The sequence below is a fragment of the Camellia sinensis genome, chromosome 5 (genome assembly GCF_055761805.1).
Source record: "Camellia sinensis isolate YWXY chromosome 5, ASM5576180v1, whole genome shotgun sequence".
Taxonomy (NCBI): domain Eukaryota; kingdom Viridiplantae; phylum Streptophyta; class Magnoliopsida; order Ericales; family Theaceae; genus Camellia; species Camellia sinensis.
In genome coordinates, this window is record NC_138965.1 from 175,591,132 (window position 1) to 175,602,862 (window position 11,731).

Consider the following 11,731-nt stretch of genomic DNA (forward strand, 5'->3'; position numbering starts at 1 on the left):
GATTAATACAGAAAGATTTTTTTTTTATTCACCCAAAAAAATCTTTCTATATCATTTTTCTTAAATTATATTATCATACTTGCATTGCAATAGTATTTGAAATAATCCCTTTTTTTATATTATTTGCAAATAATTTTTAATTTGGGAAATGAAATCCTACACTTACCAGAGTCAATTAATCCATTAATAATGACTTTACAAATTTTCTTTAATTATATTTTTTTTTTTCCAAAGACTAATATGAAACTAATGTGGAAATGTTTTTAAAATTATTTTAAATTTTGAAAAGATTAATATGGAAAGATTTGGGTATAGGGTTTCTTTTTCCAATTAAGAATTATTTACAAATAATAAATTTGAAATAATATTACATTGCAATTATGGCAGTACATTTTAAGGAAAAAAATTATAATAACAATTACTATATCTAAACTGATACTCTTAGGGAGTTTAAAATTTAAACTTAAAATTATATAAATCTAATTTTGGATAATTATTGCAAAACAGAATAATATGTGGAATATTTAATGGTGTAAAATTATAAAAAAATATCTTAGAAAGTAAAAAGTAAAAACATTTATCTCTTAGTTTTAAATTTATTTAAAATAATTCTGCCTTTTAAAATATATATATTATACCAAATAATTTGACACAAATTTTAAAATATATATAACTTAATAAATCACAACGAATACAGATTATATTCCACACATGCAAAATTAAATTATTTAAAAAAATAATTTATATTCCACTCCAGCATGTTTTTGGCCTTGTTTTTGGCTGGTTTTGAGGGTTCCTCCTAGCCAAAGGCATGGTCTCTCTCATATCTTAAGTTATCTTTTGATTGACCTCTCTCTCATTAGAGGACTTTCACATTGGACAAATCAATTAAAGAATGGTTTGGTAACTTAAAATGTGTAAACAAGAATTAGATCAAGTAAAACATGCCCGAATAAGCATGTTATGTGTGCATTGCATTGTGTTCAATCGGACGTTATATTGAACACAAGGTAGATTGGCCCATTTCATACTCAAAGTGATGAAAATGAGCCAATCTCCTTTGCCTCTATTGCCTTTGATTATCCATGATAAGTTAATGGTCCTAGAGTCGTGTGTTTGTGCATTTATTGAATGTGTACAAGTTAGATCTTTGGCCGTCATGCATTGTGAATGCTTGATTGATGGTTTTGGATCCAATAGTGCCACTCCTTTGATGTGTTGAGATGATAAGGAGGGGCACAGTACACACATACCCTTGGGAGACCCTCACTTTTCCTCTGGTTTGAGCTCTGTTGCAGAATGGTGATACAGTACACCAGTGGCCGGTAGTGCCTCATTGATGGCCAGCACTGCTTCATCCTTGGCCGGTCTTTCACATCCTTGGCCGGCAGGTGGCTGGCAGCAAGCTCCCATGGCCGGCAGGCCACTGGTGCAGTCTTCAGCAGTGAATTGGTAAGGTGGAGCAGAAAGTTCCTGAAGTAACCCTGCAAACAGAGCCTCTCAAGAGCAAACCGGAAGGTGTTTCAAGGCGGCGACCGAGCGCATGCATCTTTTAATTCCCAAGGCAGAGTTGAGGCAACCTAATTTAAATATCATGCATGTTTAGTTGGTTTTGTAATTTAATTAGTTAGTTTGCTAATTGATTAAGTGTTGTAATAATTAAGTAGCTTAGTTTAGCTATTTCTTTGTTGTTTTGTAATAATTAGTAAGTAGTTTACTAGTTATTCAATTTGTTGTGTAATAATTAGTCCAAGCATGTCAAAGCAAGGCTAAAAACATGTTGGAGTGGAGCCAACACATGCTAGAATAATAGGTTATAACATCAAGTATGTTAAGCTAGTAAGCATGATTACACTACAAGTGTAAGAAGCAAGCAAGAAATGACTCAACCAGCCAAAAACAGAGTTATAACATGTTGAAAGAAGGCCAAAAACATGCTTGAACTAAGCTACAAAAAGGTAGAAACACATGCTCATATGTTAGGCCATCAACACATGCAAACAAAACACAAGGAAGGGAGGCCACCCTGTGGACGTGCCCTCGGGCTTTATGCCACCACAGTTCGAACTCCCTTTTTGTGTCACGGTTCTTAGTCTGAACCAAAGAGTCCAAATCTGGCAAATTGTTTTGAGAAAACAGATTTTTAGAAAAGAAGTGTCAAACATGGACTGCTTTGCCAGATACAGAGTCACCACCTAAATATTTTTTAATGGGGAAATTTAGGAAACCCTGACTCGTTTTCCTAAGGCCACGTGTCCGTCATTACCAAAGTTGCCTCGGCTCGGGAACTTGGGTACGATTGGGAAAAGTTAGCTATGAGCACCCCCTCTCGCCCTATCCGAAGATCGGCCTCTACTAACCATGATATCCAATTTTGAAAACGTTATGTGTTCTTATTCCGGTTAATTAGCTAGAATTACTATATGATGCGCACAGCAAAACAAGTATAGACTAGCTCGCCTAATTTGGAACAAAGCATCGCATATCCGTTTGTTTGAAAAATGTTTTGAAATTTGCTACTCGCGAGTAGGCTAAAACACGGATTTTGATAAGTTGTTCCAATTCAAGCAATCCAACCTTCACCCATAGGCATTCAGGCAGTTCATATCACATAAGCATCTAGCCACATGGTAAGCATGCTGTCATGTTAACATTCACACTCGTGTGAGATGCTAAAGCACAAAATACTTACAGTGTACTCCAAGCCAAAACAAAGAACTCGTTAGCAATCAATGTATGATCCAAGTCCATGTTAAGTGCCTAATACAACGCATACAGAATGCAATTAGGATAGGCTCGGCTAATCCTAGGATGGCATGTGAAATGCAACCATTTAATGCACATATTCAAGTTAGATTTGAAATACTATGCAGTTAGTATGATGCGTCGAGCCCGATGCATGCAATACTGATGAATGATGCACGCATGCATAGCATAAGGATGCTAAATTAAATATGCCCTAGTACTAACCATCAAAGCAGGTAAGTAAAAGGGAGAAATAAGTGGGGGTTGGAAGACATGCACACACGCACCCACACTTATTACAAATTTGCCCTCGCTCGGAGGGACCGAAAGAATAATACAGATTTAACTAACCTACAAGCTAATTAAATATTACAGACCAATTAAACTAGTTAAGCAAATTAAATAATCTAATAAAATAGTAAACAGCTTCAGGGAGAAGGCCCAATGCAATGCGTGCTCGACACCGCTCGGAAGTTCACTGCCATGCACAAGTTGCCTCTGTCCACACTGTTTTCCTTCTCTGATCATTGCAAAATTCCCAAGGTGCACTCTATGAACCCTGTGGGATACCACCGGCCAAGGGAAGTGATCACCGGCCAAAGGAAATGATCACCGGCCACTGGTTAAGCTATCGGCCACCAATTGTTGGTCAGTCAGCACTAAAGATGGCCGGCCGGCCAAATCTTCCTGCAGAATCCTGTTTTGACAGCAGCAGAGGGCAAAACAAGGCATGGTAATGCATTCCAAGCAAATGTGTGCACCAACACATCCCTTATCATGTTTATGACTCAAAGGGACATGGTTCTCAGTTCTCGGACCACCAATCGCGCATTTCGATGCGTAATGGCCCAAGAAACCAAATTATGCACTTTGATTTCAAATGAAATACACATAAACAAGCAAGGAGCTCAACCTCTATCATACTCAATTCAAGAGGCTAAGCATGCATGTCAATGCAATGCAATGCAACCTAGACGTATGAGCTAGTATGCAACATGAGCAATGCGAACATGCATACAAGGCATGTGACGATCATGCTAACCAATAAGTATGCCAAATACAATGAGGATGTCCAAGCATGCAAGCAAGCATGTGACTTCATTCAATCATGCCACAACACATGGAGCAAACATGTTAGACAACCTAAACATGCGACAACACACAAGTATGCAACAACACACAAGGTGAGCATGCAACAACATGCAAACTATGGACTTAAACTAATTTGGGCAGCTCTATACTAAGCCCAAAACAGTGGCCAATATGCTCAAGAATGAAGGCAAAATGACATGCAAACATGCATGCACACAAGGACCAACACTTAAGCATATAGAAACAACTCTCAAGCACACTTAAGAGGATGCAAACATGGACAAATGGCATGCATTATAAGCTCTGAAAGTCATGTTAGAGAAGGTGTCAAACCAATCTACAATGCAAGCTAGGCATGCCACCAAGCCCAAAGACTTAAACCATGGCCATATGACATATGAAGCAAATGACCAAAATGAACTAAAAAAGTCCTAAATCATGCAAAAGTAAGCCCCAAAAACCACTTAGATGGCGTCTAAATGATCTAATCCTAGAGGCATACACAATGGCACAAACATAGAGCAAGAAACACCAACCTTTTAAAGCATGAAAGGGGCATCAAATGCAAGCATACGAGCATATCATGAGGACTGAAATGATATAACAAGTGGTTTTAAACCACTGAAATGATGCAAGGATGGCATGCGAGAGGGGTCAATGCTTAAGGCATAAAAGAGAGGTTACATGGTAGCTATACAAAGCAAAGCATGGACAATCCAAATGACCAAAAACAGACCTTTAGCATGCTAAAACAAGCATAAAAGCTTCACAAAGCTAAGCCAAAAACATACTAGAAACAAGGCTCAAAGCACAAGGCATGTTAAGGCAATTCATGGCATTACAAGACATGTATGCTAAGCAAGCATGGTGTACCTAAACCAACTCACAACAATGCTATATCATGGCAAGATAATCATAAAAAACAGTTAAGGCATGTCCAACATGCACTTAAACAAGGTGCTCACTAATGAGGCTTAAATGGCCATTATTGAAGACAACAATGAGAGAGGGTGGCCCTCTCCTTCTTAGGACCTTAAACCACCAAGATTTCAGTGGTGAGGAGGCCTAAACAAGGTGGTCCCGGAGCTCACCAAAATAGCACAAAAATAGGGCCTAACAAGGCCTATGAGGGGTCAAACAACCCCAAAGCTCACAGGAACCTTAAACAACTATTTTAAGCAAGTAAAAACAAGACTTTTATATGTTATATACTAAGCTCAAAAATAGGTGCAAGGTAGGCAAAAAGGCTAAGCAAGAATGGGGAACAAAAGGAGTAAGTTCTTACCCCTGTTGACCCCCTTCAAGAATGATGCTCCAGCAGCTTCTTCAAGCTCAAAACCACCCAAAAACACCAAGAACAGCCTTCTGGTCCCTCAGCAACCAAGAGAAGGTGTAGGACTAGGTGTTTGTGTGCAATAGTAAGACCAAACACACACACAAGGCAAAAAGAGAGATATAGAGATGGAATAGATACAAACTCAAACCCTAATCTCAGAGCTCCTCTAAAAATTTTGTCCCCCAATGGAGGGAGAAGAGGCTCCCTCTTATAGACAATTCCTCTTGTAAAGCTTTCCAAACAAGCTAGTCAAGAGGGAGATCCCTCCATACACGTGTATGGAGGGGAGCAAAGTGTATGCCAGTTAGCACAGCTGGCATAAAAATATCTGCAAAAGCAGATGCACAGTGGTCGGCCGGCCAAAAATGCAATTTGACCAAAATAGATGGCCGGTCGACTACAAAGAGTGCCGGTCGGCCAAATATTTGGCCGATGGCAACAAACTAGTAGCAGGTGGCCTCAAGCCATGGCCAGTGATGTGTGGGGATGGTCAACAAGCCATTTCCTGCCCCTCAAAGGCAAAGCACAAGTGTTTGGTGCAAAACCAGACACAAAACAGTCGAGCCGAGAGATCCTAAGGCAAGGCGCGTAACCAAGACCTTCGGGAACTCAAGACAAACACAAACAAAGATGATCACCGAGTGTTCAAGCGGTGACGTCCAAGTCTTAAGGACGGTAAAAAATGGGGTGTCTACACACCCCATCTTATTTTGGACCTCAAAACCAATTTTTTACCACTAAAATTCCTCAAAACTAATTTAAAGGTTTTAAAAGATGGCACAAAGCTTAGCAAATAAGTCACAAAAAAGGGGGGAACACCCCCAACCCCAAAAGGGCCTCAAACTACCATTTTTAACAATTAAAAATAGAGGTTTTTATAGTTGACAACTAGGCTAAAAATAGCATGCAAGGGTGGCCAAATCAATGTACAAAAATAAGTTTAAAAGGGGTAACTCCTCACCCTTGAAGCACAGCAACAACTCAGCAACAAAGACAAGCCAAAACCAAGCTAAAACCCTCTTCTAGGACTCAAACCAGATCTCAAGCAACCTCCATATCAAGATGATCAAGTTTGATCAAGAACACCCAAGCAAAAGTGTAGAGAATTCAAGCTTTAAGGCAATATATTTAGAGAGAGAGAGAGAGAAAAATTTGCTCACAAATTTTTGTAACCCCCTCCATGCAAAAGGAGGGTTTCTATATAGAGAGGATGCAAAATCCTCTTGAAGAGATCCAGCCACCCACGTGGGTGTAGATGGTCCATCCTGCAAACAGTTAGCTCAAAAATATCAGAAAAATATCTGTTGAAACATTGGTGGCCGGCCGACCATCAATGATGGCCGGCAGGGGCCTCATTGATGACCGACAGGCCAAAGTGCATGGCCGGTAATCCCATTTTGTGGCCGACAGTGCACCTAAAGAAGCATGCTGAAAGGACCAACATATGGTCCAAAAATGAGGCAGAACTGATGTAGGGTTTGGAAAGCTCAAACTTGTGACGTTCCACAGCGAAATTCAAGTGCTCGGTGATCGATCAAACTTGTCACTGGATGTACCTGCAAGAGCATCTAAGTCTTGAGGATGGTCAAAAATGTGGTGTCTACACGGTCATACGTCGATCTTACTTACTCGCCTCTTCCATCGTTTTCTTCTTCTTTTTATCACTTTAGAAGGCCCTGCCCCCGTGCTTTTGCCTAGAGCAATGACTCCCTGCTGACTATTAAAGGCCAAGAACAACGTTGCTCCAAATCGGGCTATAGAGGTGGTTTTCCGTTTAAATTTTTTATTTTCAGCCTTCAATGCGCAAATCTCTGCTCGGGCATCCTTGTACATGCGCTAGAGCAACGAGAGTTGGGCATTGACCTGGTGGAGCTCACTTGTCCTGTTCTGCAGTCGGTGAGCCAATTTTGTGACTGCAGTCACCGTCTCCATACAGGAAGTCAGTGTGAAATGATTGGCTTTAATGTCTGATTGAGCTGCCATTATTTGCTCAATCGACATCATAGGAAGGTTAGGAAGAGTAGGAGCCGGGGCACTCGGCCCAACAGCGTTTACAGGATCATTCAGGTCTGGAAAGAGAGTAAGGGGATAGGACGAGGCCATGCAGTAGAAGAGAGAGATGTAATTGACAGGAGGGTCGTTTTTTACAGCCTTTCTGCTCTGTTCAGTCTCTGTGTTCTATCTCTCTCACGTAGAAGAAGAAAGAAATGGAAGCGAATAAGAAAGAAGAAGAAGAAGAGAGTGATTAAGAAAAAGACAGAGGAAAAAAAGACAAGAGAGAGAGAGAGCCGAGGCCGTTGATTGACCCGTCTCGCTTTTGTCGGTCGGCTGACGCAAAAGTGAGAATGCGTGTCCGACACGATTTTCGATAGAAAAGAGAGAGGCGCGCGAATCGTATATATATGTATATTCGTAAATCTAAAAAAAATTACTTTGGTATACTAATTTTGCACAATCATGATTGATTTTTAAAATCTGCTGGAGTACTTTCTGCCCATCATGTATAACTTGTTATTAGTAAATAAAATTAAAGCATTTAAAAATATCTATGAATGAGATTATAACTTCTATAAATAAATAAAAAAAAGTAGCATGTTATAGTGAGAATAATTAAAATACTTATTGTTAAAAAAATATAAACACACAATTTATTTATTTTTATTTTTTAATTACAAACACCCCATCATATTTCCCTAAAAAAATTAATAAAAATCCCAAAACATTAACTTTTTAATAAGGGTAAAACACCATTAAATCCCAAATCAATATTTGTTGCACTATTCAGTCCTGCAATTTATTTCATAAACTAATAGGTCCTATTTAAATGTTAAAAACATTGGAGCCCCTGCTATTAGCGCGTGTGTTGCAAGTTATAGGGGTATTTGTGGGTTTGTAATGATGTTAAATTTACCAACTTGTCCATAAAGCATACTATAGTGTTTTTTGGATTCTCTTTTGCTCGATCAAAACGTAAAAGATAAAGATGGAAAGTTCTGGAGTGCCACCTGATGTTAGGGGGATGATGATCATTCCATTCTTTGAAATCCGAAATTGGCAAAGTTAATCAGCCATATAACATTCCCAAAATTAACATTTGAGTTTTCTCCCAAAACCTAGTGTCACGACCCAAACCCGCCCCTAAGGGTTTAACACTGTAACCGGCTAGTAATTCGTGATTACCTAAGGCCTGCTTAACAGTAATACAGAGTACAGGGGCTGGCGGAAGCCAAAACAGTAATAAAAGATGTCTAATGAGCTGTGACAGTCTGTATGTAAAAAAGACTTTTCATACATATTCACATTCAGAACCAAAACAGTATATACATACATATACAATCATCCAGGACAGGGACCTAATCCCTATTAGAACAGTACAGTACAGGTACAGTCAATCTATACAAAAACAGAGACAGAAATGATGAATCTAAAACACCCCAAAAAGCCCTAGCTTGAAGGACTTAGAACCTCTCAGTGAGGCACAGTGGTTGGCTTGACAAAAAGGGAGTTAAACCCAATGCTCCTAGCTTCGATCCGGTGCCTGGACACCTACATATATATATATATATATATATAAATAGTGAGCTAAAGCCCAGTGAATAACATATGCGTAAAGAGGTTAAAAATGAATGTCCTTTCAGTATTTAAAACAGTCAGTTATAACAGTATATCAGTCATTCGATCATAGCAGTCATAAGTGGTACATTCCATAGCAAAACAGTACAGTAGGTCTTAACAGATCGAACAGTCAGTTGATGGCCATCATATTAGTAAACAGCAGTGGTTCCAACATGGGAACCGACAGAGACCTCTGTAACAGTAGCAGTAACAGTACAGTAACAGTAAATTGCTATGGATGCCACGAATATAGTTTGCAAACAAGACAAACATTCATTCAGTAAGAAATATCATTTCAGAAAGCAATACAGTTGGTCATTCAGAAAATATTCATGATTGAATATATCTTTACAACATTGTTACTTACAGAGTTTTAGGCTACAGATAGGCTAGTGAGCGTCCTCGGATGCCAACCCTACACAGTTACAGAATGAACACACACTAAGTTGCACGTTTGGAAAAAATAATAACTTAGTCCCTATCTTGACTCGGTGTAGTTCTATAGCATTATCCTCATTAAGATGCCTTAAACTAAGCCTAGGAATGCCTAAGATGGAATGAGGATGCAAAGATGCACTTCAAAACACTTTTTAAATTTTTGCTGAAACAGGGGTCCTGTTCGAGCTTGGCTTTCTCTACTCGAGCAAACATGCAGACAAAAGAGCTACGCTTGAGTGTGACTTTCCTCACTCGAGCGGACTGCAAAAGTACTAGATGCATGAAATTCACGCTTGACGGGTGCTTGACCCCCGCTCGAGCGTGAGACACAAGTCCTCGCTCGAGCGTGCTTTCCCTCACTCGAGCGGACTGTAAACACATGCAAAGTACTGGATACACGCATTTCATGCTCGAGCGTTACTTTTCCCGCTTGAGCGTGGATCCAAAATCTGGAATTTCTAGATTTGTCTCCAATCATGAAATTCAACATTTAAAGCATCAAATTCGATCCTTTTGGGCTAATTTTCTAGAAAACACTTTGAAACTCATAATATGACATGTTTCAAAGATCAATTTGCAAAATCAAAGCCCAAAGGTAGTTCAATTGAACCCATTTCCAAACAAAACTTCAAGAACATGATGTACATGCAACATGCATGAATTTAATCAACTTCAAAACTTCTAATACAAGAACAAATAAGTGAATCCTTCCAAAAACATGCTGAATTCATGGACCAAAGCTAGAATATGGACATGCATGTGAGGATTTCCATGAAATCAGCCACAAAACTCAACAATGCATACATGCATGCATGAATTCCTACTCAAATCAACATATTAAGCTAATTCATGCCTTAAATCACTAACCTTATCATGAATCATGCAAGAACAACTCAAACTCACAATCAAAAAGGTGAGTCTCCTACCTCAAGTCTCTAATTCAAGGTATAGAAGCTCAAATTTTGCAAGTTCCTTCAAATCTTCCAATTCTCCAAGCAATTCTTTGATGAACTCAAGTTCTCTTCTAACTCTCTCTCTCTCTCTAGTCAGTTTTGGTCTCAAGAATGAACAAAATGATGCAACACATAAGCTCTAACAAGACTTAACAAAATGGCCCACTTCTATGGCATTTTGGTAAATAAGCCAACTAATGTAATTTAACATTATTTAATCCAATTTAATCATACCAAATCAAATTTCAATTAAACATACCATAAAATCACATAAATTCTAATTAACATAAAACACTAATCAATTTCAGATTCGGCCGCTAATAAGGCTTTCAATTCACAGTTCGACACTTAAAGCTTGAACATATAAATTAACAGTCAAACAGATAGAAATGCGTTTAAACTAATACACTCAATCAATCAGTTCAGAATATCAATCAAATCAGTTACTTGATCATGTTCAGTCACAGTTTAGCAGTAATCAGTGGTATTATCAGTAAACAATAGTGAGGGTCGTCACACCTAGAAATTCAAAAACCCTATTTTGCAAAAACATCGCCTTCGTCATTTGGGAGCAAACTTTGAAACATTGTGAACCGTGGTTTACAGCGACGTCGCATTGTCAACGAGTTCTCTTCGTCCCATAGTCTGCGTTGGTGTTAATTTCGTAGTTCCATGGCATCAAGTATGTGGTTTATAATGTTTTTGTGTTTCTTTGGGTGCTGAATGAACATTGGCTTGTTTGAAGTTAAATTTTTTTGCCTATTTGGTTTTGTCTACAATTTATGTAATGGTAGATACTATATTACATGGTGCTCTATGTTAATGGTGGAAATGTTTTGATGTAATGCTGGTGTTGAGTACGTTTGTTTCTGTTGGTAGGTATGATGGTGTCACTGTTGAGGAGAGGGTACTTTGTGTCCTTCATTGTTAGTCATTTTGGTGTAATTGAGGGGGCGGGGTGTTTGTGATGTTTGTGTCGCTTATGTTGGTTGTGTCGTTCGTGTCAGTTTGTTGGTTTAGGCCCCCTGATTTTTATGTGTGCTAATGTTGGGGTTATTTGTTGGTGTTGAAGATACTAGTACTAGTGTGTAATGTGTAATGGAATTTTATGGAAAATTTGTTTATAATGTATGATGTGTACTAGTACTAGTTTATAATGTGTAATGTCATTTGACATTATGTTGGTTAGGGCACCCTAATGTGTAATGGCACCAATGTATAATGTTTACGTAGTGTTATGTCGTTCGTCGGGATATGTAGAGTTTGTGTTTGTTGTGTTATGCGTAGTTGGCATGATGTCCAACGTTTGTGTTAGTTTGGTAATGGGGTGTGTCGATGTAGTGTAGTGTGGTTGTTAAAAGAGTACGATTCCATTGGTGTAGGTAATGTGTAAATGTTGACAACATTACTGTGGTTGATTAGCAGACGTAAATGGTGTGTTATGGATTTTTCGATACACGAGAGTACATGTGTGTCTACGTTGTTTATTGTGTCAGAAAAATGATTGTGTTGTCGAACAATATTGTAATTTACAGTGTTTGTGGCACGTTCA